The sequence below is a fragment of the Delphinus delphis genome, chromosome 2 (assembly GCF_949987515.2).
Source record: "Delphinus delphis chromosome 2, mDelDel1.2, whole genome shotgun sequence".
Taxonomy (NCBI): Eukaryota; Metazoa; Chordata; class Mammalia; order Artiodactyla; family Delphinidae; genus Delphinus; species Delphinus delphis.
In genome coordinates this window covers 52,736,149-52,752,865 of record NC_082684.1, presented here as the reverse complement: position 1 = coordinate 52,752,865, position 16,717 = coordinate 52,736,149, and the positions used below count along the sequence as shown (strand labels likewise).

The 16,717-nt window shown below is 36.9% G+C and overlaps 1 protein-coding gene across 1 annotated transcript in view; it reads right to left on the bottom strand.

Annotated features, from left to right (window-relative positions):
• Positions 1-16,717, bottom strand: part of MDGA2 (MAM domain containing glycosylphosphatidylinositol anchor 2) — an 822,856-nt gene that overhangs the window by 750,097 nt on the left and 56,042 nt on the right. The gene's annotated exons all lie outside the window — the stretch shown is intronic.

Genomic DNA, 16,717 nt, shown 5'->3' with positions numbered 1-16,717 from the left:
CCCTTGTGATTATATTGGACCCACCCAGATAACCCAGGATAATCTTTCCAGGTTGAGATCCTTAACTTAATCACATCCACAAAATCCCTTTTGCCAGGTAAGGTAACCACAAGTTTGGGGGATTTGAATGCAGACATCTTTCTGGAGATGTTATTCTACCTACCACAATTTATTTTTATTTTTTTGCCACTTGTGCTTTTGGTGTCATTTGTAAGAAATCATTGCCTAACCCAAGATCACAAAGATTTAGGCCTATATTCTTTTAAAGAGTTTTATAGTTATAGCTCTTACATTTAAGCCTATAATTCATTTGGCATTAATTTTTGTATATGGTATGAAAAAAAGGTTCAACATCATCCTTTCACATATGGATATCCAGTTGTACAAATACCATAAGTTCAAAAGACTATTCTTTTCCCACAGAATTGTCTTAGCATCTTTGTCAAAAATCAATTTAACAAAATACAAGTGTTTATTACCAGACTCTATTACACTGATTTATGCCAATAGGTCATACCACATTGCCTTGATTACTGTAGTTTTGTAGTGAGTTTTGATAGCAGTTGGTATGAGTCCTCCAACTTTGTTCAAAGATTGTTTTGGCTATTTTGAGTCTTTTGAATTTCCATATGAGTTTTTGAATCAGCTTGTCTATTTCTGCAAAGAGGTGGTGTGGATTTTGATATGGATTTTATTGAATCTGTAGATCAATTTGGGGAATATTATCATGAGAACAATAGTAAATCTTCTAATCCATGGACATAAAACATTTTCCCATCTATTTAGGTCTTTCATTTATTTCAGTAATGCTTTATAGTTTTCAGTATACAAGTCTTGCACTTCTTTTGTTATATTTATTCCTAAGTACTTTATTCTTCTTGATGGTATTCTAAGTGGTACTGCTTTCTTATTTTCATTTTCAAATTGTTCATTGACAATGTATAGAAATGCAATTACTTTTCGAATGTTGATCTTGTATCTTACAACCTTGCTGAATTCATTTATTAGTTCTAACAGTTTTTATATATGGATTCCTTAGGGGTTTCTATAAAAAAATTATGTCATTTGCAAATAGAAATTGTTTTATTTATTCATGTCCAATCTGGATGCCTTTTATTTATTTTTCTTACATAATTGCTCTGTCTAGACCCTAATGTTGAATAGAGAGGTAAGAGAAGATATCATTCTTTATTTTAATACTATCTCAAATTATCTGTCTTCCTCATTACAATATAAGCTCGGCAGTGGCTTAGTTCATGGTACAGTAAATAGCTGATGTTCAGTATAAATATTTTAAATGAAAAGCAGAATATGAAAATTGTCAAAAGAAAGATGCAAATAACTAAAGTTTCAGGAGATGTAGTTATAATTTTTTAGTAGGTATAAAAGAATACAAACTGGATCTTAAAGGATGAGTTGGATTTTGACAAGGTAAGATACCTTCTAGGCAGAAGGAAAGTGTAAGCAAAGGCATTTAGGGAGAAAGACATAGGGTATGATTATGAACACTAGGTACAACTGAGTATTTTACAGAGAAAATGATGGTATGTCCTCATTATTGTGAATTTAGTTATTAAAATGCCAAGAAGATAATACGGACCAGTTAAATCAAGAAATTTTCACATGCAGTATGTATCTTAGGATAATTATAGTAATAATGCGCCAAACGGTATTTTGTAATATGTTCACTGACCACCCATAAGACAAGGAAATTTTTCTATTAGTTTAACCAAGTAATATTTTTGAAATCTGATGATTAATCAACAAATAATGATGAAATGTTAGGAAAAAGTGTCAATTACAGGCTAATTTTGGAACAGGAGAGGCCATTTCATCTTTATATTAGAACTCTGATATGTCATAAGAAATGACTCTCCCCTGTGGAATCTTATTAAATTTAGTACCAGTTTTACAAAAGAAAATTTTTGTCTCTGCTGCCTCATGGCAAAGGAAAATTGCTAATCTCTGATGTGAAGATTCCCGGGTTTGACTGCTGAGATTGGACATCTGCCATTCATGCTCTCACACTTACTTGTTAAGGTTTGGCACCAATTCAAACAATATGAAAACTCAGTGTCATGTAAAGACAGCAGTTTAGTTAAGACCCTGCTTGATTATTTGTGTTTTGCTACTCCAAATAGTTTCTTGTGGGGAGATTTTATCAGTGACATGCATATTTTAAATGATATTTAAAATGTAATTAAACTAAAAACACTAGTGAAATTATAGAAGTGCCAGAAGTTTTTTTAGAATGAAACTTATACATGTTTCAAAATTAAAAAGTATGAAATAAAATTTTATTTTTCAAAATAAAAACTATAAAATAAAAAAATTTGAAAAGTAAATTATTCAAAAATCAATCAGTTTCCCTCTTTCCCTCAGTAAGGAATTCAGATTCATTGTGGCTTGAGAAATACAGTCCTTGTACAAAGTAAAATTAACTCCTAAATTAAGGCTTGCTCCCTTTCAGGGAATTCATGGTTTTGTCTAGGATAAACATTAGAATAAGTGGTCATACTTTTAAAGAGCTAGTTTGTTGGGACTTTGGTAAGGACGTGGATATGGATATCCTTCTCTATCTTACTTTATTCTCTCCCATACCTCTATAATAATTTATTGGCTTTGATGACTGATTTACTCTAATTTTTATCTTAAAGTGTTAGAAAGTAAAATGTCTTGAGAGCTTATAAATAAATTCAACATTCCAATAAGAGGATAGGTTCTTCTACAGATTCCTCTGAAGGACCCATAAAGTTGTTTCAATCAAAAAACATAAATTAATGGAAACATTAAGGTTCAGGTTGAGTAAAAGTAGGTTTCTGTCATTGTTTTGAAATAGACTTTTAGGTTCAGTGTCCCTCAGGGCTTAAGGGGGAAGTGAAGCCTCCTAAGTGGTCTTTGTATTCTCAGGAGTCAGATGCAGTTGTGCTCCTTACTTAAACAAGGACTTGGTCCTGGTTCTTAACTGCAAGTGTAGTAGAGACAGAGCCACTCCCCACTAGGCTCTGTGCTCGCCGTGAAGTTCCATGTATGCTTTTTATTTTTTCAACCAATATTTACTGAATACTACTGTGTACCTAGCACTGTGCTAGATGCTGAGAATACAGTGGGGCAAGGAAGGCTCTCTGTTCTCAAGTCGCCTCTAGCACAATGGATAAGAGAGATTATATGGTGTACATCACATTCACCTGTCTCGACAATTTCCTCCATATCCTCCAACCTTTTGGCCTTTGTTGGTGCTCTCCCCCTTCATCTGAGAATGCCTCCTCTCTCCTCACAATTAAAACATGACCCAAATTCAAGGTCTAGCTAAATACCTAGTCTCTTTCACAAATCCCACTCCAACACATATACATGCTCTTCTAGAGCAAGGCCCTTCAGCTTCTCTCACACCCTGAAAGTGCCTAACAATAAATTATGCATACTGTAGAGCCCTGATGATTTTGCACACAACCAACAAGAAGAAATAACTGGGACGTTCAAAAGAAGATCCTTTAGACATTTTCAACCATGTTTCTTTGCCAATCCCTAGCACTGAAGGAACACATAAAAACTAATGTACTCGAAGAAATTTTAAAAAAAGGAGCAACCCACACAAACTCATCCTACTATGTTTTCACTTGAATCCAAGTGAAGAATTCACTCAAGGGCATGACAGCCTAATAGCGTGAGAGGCATTAATTATACTCTCTGAAGGAGCCATCCTCAGCCATGCATCTCAAATGTTCACCACCTGAAGTGAGTCACCAAGGCAGTGCCAACACTAGGCAGAAGCATGTAGGCATATAGTGATCTCTGTCCCTTAACTCAGTTTTTCCTCTATGATTTGGTAGTTTTCAAAGCCCTAACAAGGAAATTGACAGTCTGCATGAGGTATAATGCCTTTTCTATAAGAACAAGTCTGACTTTATAAGACTCCCCTGCTGAACAAAATAATTCAAATATTAAAAAGTATATCCTATATGATTCCATTTATAGCAAATTCTAAAACAACAACAAAAATCCAACCTAACCAGTTGTTGCCCAAGGCTATGGTGGGGGAACTGGCTGCAAAGGAAAACCAGACAATTTGGGAAGGTAGGTAATTAAAGTATTCTATATGTTGATTATAGGAGTATTTACAAAAGTGCACATACTTTGTCAATACTCATTGACCTGTACACTTCAGATGGGTGAATTTTATTGTATGTTAATTGTAACTCAATAAAATTTGTTTAAAAGTTAAAAAAAGAAACAAACACAAAAGGTCTCCAGTGTTGTACTAATAATTCTGGAGTCAAGAAGTAGAACTTGATGAGAATTTTTTTAAATTATGCAATTGATTCATTCTAAGAACTGAAACCTAAAAACATGTGGACTTAGCTGTTCATCACCTTTCAAAAGCACTTCTGACTCATTCTTCAAAGTCATTTTTTTGTGGCTTATTTTCTTATTTATATTTTTCTTTGATGTTTCATATGTTCAGGTCCATGGTAAAATTATTAAGCAGTTTGCTTCTGACCACCCAACCAGCTCCACTTTCAGCATCACCTTACCTACTCTGTCTCCTCCCAGGAAACACATTCTGTCCTCTGGTTTCTCTTTGCCTCATATCCCTACCAAAAATTATTACCAATATCATCAACAGCTAATGCTTCCTGAACACACTATTTCCCAGACATTCTGCTACTTGGATTCATTTATTTAACCTTCAAAATATCCCTCTGAAGTCAGTATTTTGTTATAGCCATTTTCACAGATAAAGAAACTAGTCCTGTAGAGATGAGGCAATTTTCCCAACTTCTAAAAATTAGTAGGTTACAGAGTCTTGATTCAACTCTCAATCAAGAGCCTGCATCCATAACCAATATGCTTTGGTGCCTAAGGCCATTCTATAAAAGCCCCACTCTGCATTAATTGGTAGCTACATCAAATAAAGCATTCCTGCTAATGTGTTAGTGAGTCACTGTCTTACCACACTGAGGCCACACATCCAAAATCCCACCAAGGTCTTCTTCCCATAGAAGACTGAAATATTCTGTGAGAGATGGGTGTGCTGGAGTAATCAAGAGACCTTTCATTAAGAATCTGAGGTCATGAAAATTTTCCCTTCAAGGTTAAATTTAATAGGTAGTCATTTAAGAAAAAGCTAAAGGAATCATCAAAATAAACAAATTCTCTATGACTATTTCTTACAGATTGACTAAAATTGTCTGTTTCCACAATCAAGAAATGACATCTCTGTAGCAGTCTGTCCATTTTTTAAAGAAAATATTTTAATTTTTTGCAGTAAAATTCAATAGGGAAAATAGCCTAGAGGAAACTTTCTCTCTTTTTCCTAGCAAATTCACCAACACTCTTTTCCAACGATGAACTAGAAATAATAATGTCAGTAAAATATTCCAACTATAATATGACTAGCCCATGGGAGATCTTGGAATTTATTATGATCCTTCACCTTGTATTTTTACATCTCAGAAATTGAAAATTTTGAAAAATAACTTTATGTTTCCCTTTCAAAGAGATATTTTATAAATGTAAAAGTGACAAGTTAATAGTCACTTGAATCAAAATGACCTTTGCTCAACACCCTTCTCCCTAATCATAATTACTATAACAACTTTAAAGCACTTTCACGTATCTTTGTTTGGGTTCAACAGCTGCTACAATGGCTTCCTCTTTAAAAATATAGTAGATTACAGTCAAAAAGAAAGTTACATATATGGAAGATTTATTTAAAAGAAAAAAAACACAGAGTCTGGACTTGCCACCTCCAGATATAATACTTCAAGCCCTGGGAAAGGACAGATATTGATTTATTAGGACATCAAAGGTATAAAGCTTATCAAGTAATGTATCTATAAGATATAGATGCAAAGTATGCTTTAGCATATATTTTGTAAAAGAAAGCTTTGATAAGCACATGAAAAGGCATTCAACGTCATTAGGGAAATGTAAATCAAAACTATAATGAGATATCACTTCACATCTACTAGGAAGCCTACAATAAAATAAATAAATAGTGCTGACAAGGATGTTGAGAAATTGCAATTCTCATACATTGTTGGTAGGAACGTAAAATGGTGCAGCCCCTGTGGAAAACAGTTTATGGTTTCTCACAAGGTTAAACATAGAAACACTATATGATCCAGAAATTCCACCCCTAGGTATACATCCGAAATAACTGAAAGTAGGAACTCAAACAGATACTTGTACACCAAATTTCATAGCAGAGTTATTCACAATAGCCAAAAGGTGGTAACAACCTGTGTCAATCAACAGATGAATGGATAAACCAAATGTGATACAGACATACAGCAGAATATTTTTCAGCCACAAAAAGGAATGAAATTTTGATACATGCTATAGTATAGATGGATCTTGAAAACATGCTTAGTAAAATAAGCCAGACACAGAAGCGCAAATATTGTATGAGTCCACTTATAAGAAGCACCTAGAATAGACAAATTCATAGAGACAAAAAGTAGAAACAGAAAGGGGAGTTATTATTTAATGGGTACAGAATTTAAGTTGGACATGATAATTTTTGAGTATACATAGTGGTGATGGTCACAAAACATTATGAATGGATGTAATGCCATTGAATTTGTACACTTACAAATGGTTAAAATGATAAATAGTATGCTATGTATATTTTACCACAATAACAATAATTTAAAAGAAAGTTGCAATTATCTCTAGACTCTTCCCCCACAAATGTAGTTCAGCGCATTTCTCCACAGAAACAATTAACTAGGAGAATTAACTGCTGCTAGATACAGTATAAGAAGGGGTTATATTTAATATCTAGACAGAATATAGTTTAGTCGAAGGAATCATGAAACTGGGATGCGACACCAATAGTGTGCCATCCTCTATTTGTTTCCCATCAGTTTATTTCACCTCCTAAACTAGATAACAAGATCACTTGGGGAAGACGTCATGTCTGTCCTCCTCTAGTATGCTTCACAATATCATTACGCACAAGAAGGATATTCCATAATTGAGTCAATGACTTTTAACTTAAATGGAATCTGTCAAGTCAATTCCATCTGAAACATAAAGAGACAAAATCTGTTAGCAGGAAAGACTGAAGTCAGTTGGAAACTAAGAAGTGCTGGTGTTTTCCATTTCATTCAAATGGCAGCAAATCAAATTACAATAATTACTGATGTCTACTTAGGCACACAAAGAAAAGGCAATACACGGAACTCAAATCGCTGACACACAGCTGAGTATTTTGCTGCACTCAATATTTCTTTCAAGAAGTAGCAGAAGGTGGCATGTGCTTAGCGTAGGAGTCATGAGTTTTCCATTTAACTCCATCAATCAGTTTAACCCCATACAAAAGACTAGGCTTTGAAGAAGTAACTGATCTTGTTTGCCTCAATTTCCCCATCTGGAAAGCACAATGCCTCCTTCATATACTTTACAAGCTTGTGTTCTAAAATTACATCAATTTACAACTGAAACGAAATTTTAAAAATAAGTTGGCTCCCACCCTCTTTCTTCACAGATAAATCAGGTGAGGAGAGGGTTAATCATATTCTCAAAATCACCTAGTTGGTTAAGGATAGAGTCAGTGCTGGGCATCAGGTCTGCCGAAGAGTTATTCTGTGTCATTATTACCTCACCCCACTGTGTTTTGAAATGAATCATAAATCTGTTTGAAATGTAAAAAATATACGTAAATGAAAGTAAAGATTTAATACAGATTTAGGTGGATAACCTATTTATGTTCTGGATATCCTCAGTAATAGTTCTATCAAAGAAGGAAAATAAGAAATGATTTAGTTTCTAGTTTATACCATACAGAGTAAAGAACTGTAATTCAAATTTACAAGGACATGAGATACATCTGATTTGCAGCTGTATAGGCTACATGGCTATGGTTAAGTTTTCTCCTCTCTGTTACTCTACATGGTTGTCCCAGGAGGACAGTTTAATACTTTACCTAAATCTTATTGAATTAATGACTATATGGCTGCTTTTGGATGTAACAGAATTGTGTGCATACCTTCTCAAGGGCTCTCAGTAGTCTTGGTTCCTTAAAGCGTCAGGCTTTGGGGACAAAAGAAATGCATCAAAACCCACCGGTGGGGATGCTTATGGTCCATAGTCACAGCCTCAGTCACCCTTGTCCTAGTAAACTACATCAGAGATGTGTGTCTGCATGTCAGATCATGAAGAAAAGCTGCAAAGAGCTCACTTTAATTGGTGTAAATTCATCACTGTTGCTAAAAGGCAGCTTTAGGTGTCTTTTTGACAGCTGAATAAAAGCCATTTTCAAACACTGAAAAGTCATGTTAGCCGGTAAGTTTTCCCTGACTAAAGGGACAACTTTAACAAGAAATTTTAATTTGGTGATGCCAGAATTATACGCTGTTATTACTAGCACCTTGTTACAACATGCAGAGAGATGTGTCCCAAAATGTCTACCATCTATAATATTGTATGGCTATAAAGAGTAATAATACCAAGTCTGTTGTCACAAGATTTCCAAAGATAGTACAAGCTGACAGAATATTTGATATCAACACAAACAGAAATACTAGGCATTTAACTGAACAAATATTTTTGAGCACCAACTAGGTTGTAGGTTGAGGAACTCCTTTTACTCTGCAGAATAAATGCTAGTTGATACCATCAGCTAGATCTGAGAAGTCAGACAGAGGGCATGAAGAAAAACTGAAGGTCTGTAAGAGCTGCAGAGAGTAACTAGGAGAAACTGTTTGGAACAGCCTTGGTTACAGAGCAAGATCCAGGATCCATCTGAGGTGAAAGGCCATGTGTCTATTGTGATAGAAATCAACACTTGTGACTTTCTCCAACAGTCCTCTGCATCCTGGATATAGAATCAAAAAAAAAAGTGTATTGATCCAAAGCAGTTATTTTTTTTAGAAGATTATAAAAGTTTAGGGAGCAAGAATTTTAAGGTATGGCCCTTAAATTACAAAGGATGATCACATATAAACCTATATTCTATTACTAGTCTGGGACAAAACTGCTCTATTCATTTTCTTTTCCGCTATTTAATACTGAAACTAAATGGTTTTATAAAATATTCTTCCTTCTAAATAAAAAAGACAGGACTCTGTCCGAATTACATGCATAGTTGAGATGAAATTCAAATTTTGCTCTTAAAAATATGGGTAAAAGAGTTTTTGTTCCAGTTTCAGTGGCATCTGAGACAAGCCCAAGGGTCATGATCCAGCTACATCAGTGAATAGCACTTGGATGTGTTAGCCCAGTGTATATGTAGCTCTGGGAATGAAAGCATGCTTGTGTGTATCTGGGCCGGTACTAATGGATATTCTTCAATAAAACTTGAACTCGCTTTAACTGCAAAGAAGTCTCATGAATCCATACAGATACAAAACTTACATTCTCTCTTTTAGCTTTGGAGTTCTGGTTTAGGCTTATTTTCCTGGAGTCACTATCCACTGTTTTAGATACGACCACTGTAGGAAATTCACTCATTTAGAAAGAACAGAAATGCCACAATTGATGCTGCATATTTAGTCTAAAAAAAGTTCCTGTCAGGACTGTGGAAACCTATTACTGTTTTAAATCTAAACAGAAATTATTTTTTAAATAAGCAGCACGTGTTTTGCTTCTATCTTGTACCAGCAACTTAATGTGTTTATGAAATGACCATGTTAAACAACTAACCAACTACCCGACGGGCACAATCACAAAGGTATACTGTGAGTGCCAGTTATTCTAAATCCAAAGAGACAGCGGAGACCAAGAGGCCCAGCACAGAGTGAGCGCGGAAAAGCACTAATTAGCGCCTGATTTTAGATCAGACAGTGCCAAGAGGGATGAGCAGCATGAACTTTGATCAGATGAATCACTCATTAAACAAGCAGAATAATTCCACTTTATTTTTCGAGGGTGTTTACGGAGCTCTGAAGCTCTGTAAAATACAAACAATTACAACCTCTAAAAGCAGCAGGAAAAAGAGACCACCTATATTTCCTCTCTTACTAGGTTGAAATTTGCATATGTTTAGTTTCCCACTAGGTCTCTATGGAAAACTATTTCCAGTAAAGAAGATTTTAAACAGGAATTTCTTTGGGGAGGGGCGGGGAGTGACAAAGCACCTGAATTTTTTGCTTGAGGCTTCCAAAAGCAGGAAAATTTAACTATCAGTTTGTCCGCAGTATGCAAACTTCATGCAAGATAGAGCTTGGGGAAAAAACTAGCTCAACACCCATGCTTCCCTTATATAGGGCTCAGGGGCTGTGAAACATGTTGTACGAGATAGAAGTGGCCCCAGAACTCAGAAGGTTAGGTTCAATGCTGCATATTTTTGAACTTTGTTCTGATATATATCACTGGAGTCCAAGTGAGGTATTTAGTCTGAAAGTTTAAGGTTATCAATTAAAAAGGAAACAACATGGGCCATAAGTCATACGTTAAATAGTGCCTACCCAGGACTTTCATTCATTTATTGCCCACATAAAGCCACAGGAGCCTGCTTATCCTTACAAGTTCATCTGGTCAATTTAGGGGGTTAGATTAATGAGTCTATATAAAATCTACCCCAACAAGAATTAGGATCATAGCTCTCTAAGCAACAACACAGTCTGTCTGCCAAAACACGGAGACATGCAATATTTTTACTTTTTCCATCTGCAATGATTTAAATAAAGGGATTCTAATTTTTTTTGTCTCACCGCTAATTGATTTTGCTTTTACAGTCCTTTCCCAGCCATTAATGAAACTAACCAATTTCACTGGAATGCTTTATTAAACTAATACATCACTGTGTACTAGTTCCACATAGTGATGTATTAGTCCAAAGCATGAGTACATCCTCAAATTATATACAGTAGACATGAAATTACCACTGCTCAAAGAAGCACTTCTTCAAAAAGGGGTGTTATTTGATATCACACTGAAAATGCTCCTGCGTCAGGTTGCTCCTCTGAAGGAACAAGAGATCTATATTCTGCAAGATGCTGATTAGCAAATGCTTTGATTTTGTCCGAAGACTAAGCTAAAATTAGATGTGGATTTATCTCCTGTTCTCCCACTCATCTCTCACAGTCTCTCTCTGCCCACTTCCTTTCTCTTTCCCTTCTCTGCTCCATGCCCATTGTCTCCAAACCTTTGGAAAACTTTGCTGAACATATATGTAATTGATTGATAGTCCTTGAGCCAAACTGGAGTAAAATGTGAAAGGAATACTTGTACTTTGATACTTCAGATGTCACTTTTCTCACTTCCTTTGTACCTCATTTGTCCCTTTTTTCTCCCTACCCACCACCACTCTCACCTCTGCTCCTCCTTCCTCCTGAATCTGGATCTCACTCTAGCTCTCTCAGATTAAAAATAGCCATACTTTCGGGCTTCCCTGGTGGCACAGTGGTTGAGAGTCCGCCTGCCGATGCAGGGGACACGGGTTCGTGCCCCGGTCCGGGAAGATCCCACATGCCGCGGAGCGGCTGGGCCCGTGAGCCATGGCCGCTGAGCCTGCGCGTCCGGAGCCTGTGCTCCGCAACAGGAGAGGCCACAGCAGTGAGAGGCCCGTGTACCGAAAAAAAAAAAAAAAAAAAAAGCCACACTTTCTTTGCAGCTCCTTCCATCAGGAAGGGGGCCTATTTCTCCACCCTTTGAATCTGGGTGGGCTTTGTGAATTTCATGGAAATGCTATCCTACAATTTCCAAGAAGGCCTCATTCTCACCCTCTTACAACATTGAGATCATCATACTCTGGAAAAGCCTGGTCTGGCTTCCTCGAGGCTGAAAGGCCACATGAAGAGAGAGGTGCAGCTGTCCCAGGTGACCCACCTGCTGAAGCATCTCCATGACAGTGTACAGGCAAGACCAGCAGAAGAAAAAGCCACAAAATCACTAGGAATAATAAATTGTGTTTAAGCTACCAAACTGGGGAGTGGTTTGTTATGGAGGAATACACAACAAATACATTATGCTTTCAGTTCCTCTTTTTTTCCTATTTTCTTCTGTACAATTTAAGATATCTTGTGCTACCAATGCTATTGACATTTGTCTAGTAACAAGCGTTTCCTTGGGTTCATATTTTTGTATTTGGTAAAGAATTTTTTAATAAGTAACAGCAGTTAGCTATAAACCCATCAATTCATTTAACCTCAAGGAGAGAGAATGAAGGCAATCATTACTTTCCTACTTACAGATTAGAAGCAAAATAGTTAAGTGGCAATACATACGTGTTTGTGTCTGTGCGCATGTGCACACACACAAACATTTTTTGATTACAGCTATAAGGAAGTCCTAACTACAAGAGGAGCGTATGGACCCACAGGGATGGATGAGTCAGCTGGTAGATGGAAGGAAATTAGAAACTGCTGTATATCATATTTTTCTATAAGACATTATAGATGGAACAACATCATTTACAAGAACAGAGAAAATCACATCAAATCAGCCCAGCAAATATTCAAGGGAACAAAATTATGGTAATATCCAATGTTCCCACAGTCCTATACATAAGCTTTACAATGGTTACAATGAGAGAAATGAAACTCAGAATTCCCCAAAATAACTTTAACATGAATTCTGAGGCAGGCTTGTGAAATTCCTTCTCACAAGTTGAAGTATTCCGCGCAAAAACAAAAACAGATTTTAGAGTAGTTTCCCACAATCGCTATTGCTATTTGATTATACGGTACAAGTGTATTTCATAATGTAATACCCTAAGTAATCTAGCTCCTTCCCTATCTCTCCTCATTTCCTTCAATTCTCCTCTTTATTGTGGTCTTGGTTTTTCTCAAGTATGCTCAGCCCATGCACACGGCTGTCTCCTGACCAACATCCAAGTCTCTTCCTTCGTGTTGCTGTCTCAGTGAGGTTGTCTCCAATCACTATACCATATGGTCCTCCCCGCCAGGTAATGTTTTACATATAATCGGGTTATAGAATTTTACATATCACACATCACTAACTGAAATTATTTTATGTTTCTGTTATTTTATTTTATTTTCTTCAACTAAAGTATACAGTCTGTGAGTTTAGTTACCTTCCTTTTCTTGCTCACGACTACGTCCTTAGCACCTAGAATATGTGAACATAATGTGTGAGTGGGCAAATGAACTACACAGATAGGAAGTACAGAGCTGACTGCCTCGCCAGGCGAAAAGTCATCCCATGTAACTTCTTCCTGCCACATCACACAATTTGGAATCACTTCCCTTTTCTATCAAAACCAGGACTCAGAAAAGAAAGGTAAATTTTGATATGGCCATGAAACTCTTTTTAAATGGTATCTACTGAAAGGAACCTAATTTAATCCAAGAGCTAAATATATATTCTATATGTTCAAAATGTACTTTGGTCATCACCATGTCAGGGCATGAGACACCCGCCACTCTCCATTAGTAGAGGTAATTGAGACCTAACTGTGTAGAGCTAGCCCGGAATCACGGCCTCCAGCTCCGACCTTACATCTGAGGCTAAATACTAAAGGTACAAGTTTGCCTTGTGTCAGCAGATCCACCCACACCACTTTGAAAAGGCACCACCATTTCCTACAGCACACAGTACGCTTATAAAGATGTATGATATGATTCGTTTCCCACTGGGAAGAAACGGTTTGTAGGACAAAAAGAGCTGCTGTGAGTGAGTCAGAAAGCATGCATCTTGTGCAAAGCTGAAATGCCTCGCTCCATGAACCACAAAGAATTGGTTTTGGGTTTTTTTGTGTTTTTTTTTTAAATAATTCACCAGTTTTCCTTACCACTTAAACTTTAGAGTTTTATCAATAGTTTAATGAATATTAAGGAAGAATGTCATGTGTTAGAAAAGGTTATAACACTAGGAAGCTTGAGTTAAAAAAAAAAAAAACGCATACACTAGTATAACCAAATTGTCCTAAATTTTAATTGGCCCGGTATTTGTAGAATAATTGAATTTCAAAATTTTTTGTTATTGTTTGCTAAAGATTATTTGGGTAATAGCAAGAGTCAAATTATTTTTAAAGTTAAGATTTCCTGTAAGAAATACATGCCCAAGAAAATAAACACGTATTTCTATATTATAATGCATATTTCAGTAGAAAACAAATTGCCTGACATTCGTCTCCAGATATATGTTGCCTCTGAATTTGTGTAGATTTACTCTCCTATAGTAGAGATTAGAGCAGGAAAATGGAGAAAATAAAGCACATGAAAGTAGGTATTTTATCTTCATCTTTATCTTTAAAAGATAGGTATTTCAGTGTCGCTTATGGAACAAGGGGACGTCACAACTAATGATATACGAACTTTGTTCACCATTTATTTTTTACTGTCAGTTTTACTGCAGCTAAGTGGGAAAAGCATAAGTTATTTTACTTGCTGTATATCAATGGAACTACTTAGCTCAGGCAAAATGAAAATTTTAACATACTCTTCTGTGCCCTTAATTTTAAGTCTAACATTTTTAGCCAGGAAATGGTTCAGATCATTGTATGGTGGGGCAGCGAGGGTCAGTGGTGGCAGTGTTGGTCAATAACAAGTAATCAAGGACCCAAATGGAGATGGCCTAAAGGGCAAGGATCCTTGCAAGTGACAGCCTGGGGAGGATGTAAACACACACAGACACAGAAGGAAGGGCCTTACATTCAGACTAAGTGGTCTTGACTGCACCACGTAGGCCAGAAGGGATATGGGATTTGTATTTTAGAAAACTGGTTAATAAGCAAACTTAATTCAGTACCTTCAAATAAGTAGTCAATAGCTATTCAATTACTTAAAACAGGTTAATGTTCTTGTATATATAGGAAACAGCCTAATCCAGCCCCATGGGAAAATTGCGTTTATAATGTGATTAGATCAAGTACTAAAGAGAGACTCTGTACTGCAACACTGCCATGTGGTTGTCGTTGTTGTTGTTGTTGTTTTCCTGATGTACTTACTGCGCTGACTGCTTTTCTCCAATGGGGGAAAAATATTAAAAACTTGCCAAAAATCACCATGAGTTTCTTTTGCAATCCTATGACCACACAACTGGTAATGGTTTGATATATTCAATGTAAGCCCAATAAAATAAATATTTTAATGTCCATTTAGTAATATCTATACCCCATGGCGGGGAAAGCATCACTAAACCGAGCACAGCCGTATCACCTCTCATGGACACTGGCTCAGGAATAGGTGATAGGTGCTAGCAGTTCCTAGTGAGTTGGGGTATATTATAGCTCATTCCTGAAGACCTCCCCACTTTCTTCTGACTAGAACTGTGAGAAATTAATCAGCTTAATTATATAGTATGATCCTCCGGCAGCAGTAAGACAAGTGATACAACAACTTTTGTTTAGATCCCACCAAACCATACATTCTTACAAAAAGTATTCACTGAGAGCATATAATATTCCAGAGGAAAGTCTAGGCACTGTAGATAGTGAATAGAACATACAAAAAATATGGGCTCTCACGGAGCTGAGATGAGTGGGGCAGGGGTGGTGGAGAGAGAAACAAATAAATAGGCTAATGTATAATATATCCGACGTTGATAAATAAAACAAGGTAAGAAGTATAGGGAATGTTACATTGCTGGGAGTGGACGAGCTTGCACTTTTATAGAGGGGTCAGGAAAGACCCTGGCATGCAGACTTGAAGAGATGAATAAGTAAGCAATGGGGCTACTAAGAAAAAAATTCCAAAGGGAAGAGCAAATACAAAGGCTGTGAAGTGGGTGAAAGAATGTCCATATATGAAGAACGATGGTCAGGAATTCCTGTGACTAGAGCAGTGGGGGACCAGGGTTGTGAGAGGTAAGTTCAGAGAGGCAACAGAGCCCTGATCAGTTAGCATCTGGTAGGCCACTGTAAGGATGTCGGGCTTTCCTCCTGAGTGAGGTGGGAAGTCATGGAAAGTTCTCAGCAGGAGAAAGATGTCAAACATAATTTCTAAAAGAGTAACTCTGGTAGCTGTATTGAAAGTAGGCCAAGGCGCACAAGGGCAGAGGCGGGAGACTCGTTGGGAGCTGCTAGTCTGTGACCCGGTTGATAGGTGATGACGTTATGACTCGGATGAGGGAGGGCAGTAGCAGTGAAAGCGGCTGAATTCTGAATATACATCAATGTAGAGCTATGCTGACAGTTTGGAGATTGGTTTGGGAAGAGAGAGAAAAGTCCAGGTTTCTACTTTGAGCAACTGGAAGCCATTTACCAAGAAGGAAAGGAATCCTAGAAGAAGAGGTCCAATCAGGAAAAATCAGGCATTCAGTTCTGATGTTAATTTTGAGATGTCCCAAATCTCAGGTGCTTGGAAAGCCAATTGCCAGACAAACCAAGCACAGCAGAACCGAGAGACATAGCAAGATATTGGAGGTATAGTGCACAATGATCAAGCATATTATTGCCCAGCAACCCAACGCAGCACATAAAAAGGCTAGCTCTCAGCAATTCTGGGGAGCAAAGCAGGGACTCACCTGTGTGAGCAGTACTTGTGCAGTAAGGAGAGGTGCACTACAGCCCATTACTTCCCAAGAGTGGAGGGATGTGTTTAGCAAGACACAGATAGCACAGAACTATAATATAAACAATTATTTGGGGATTCTGAGTGTAGCATTTAGCGGGGAAAACTCTGGCTATCTTATTTGGAAATATTTTCCAAGTTTCCAAATAAATACTTTATCCAAGAAATATGTTTCCCCTAATCTGTATCCCAATACTATTTTTCTACTGCACTCACCACATTCTCTTTTATATTTAAAATATATGTTTATGTACCTGTTTCCTGTGTTTTATCAAATGCCAGTCTCTGGAATG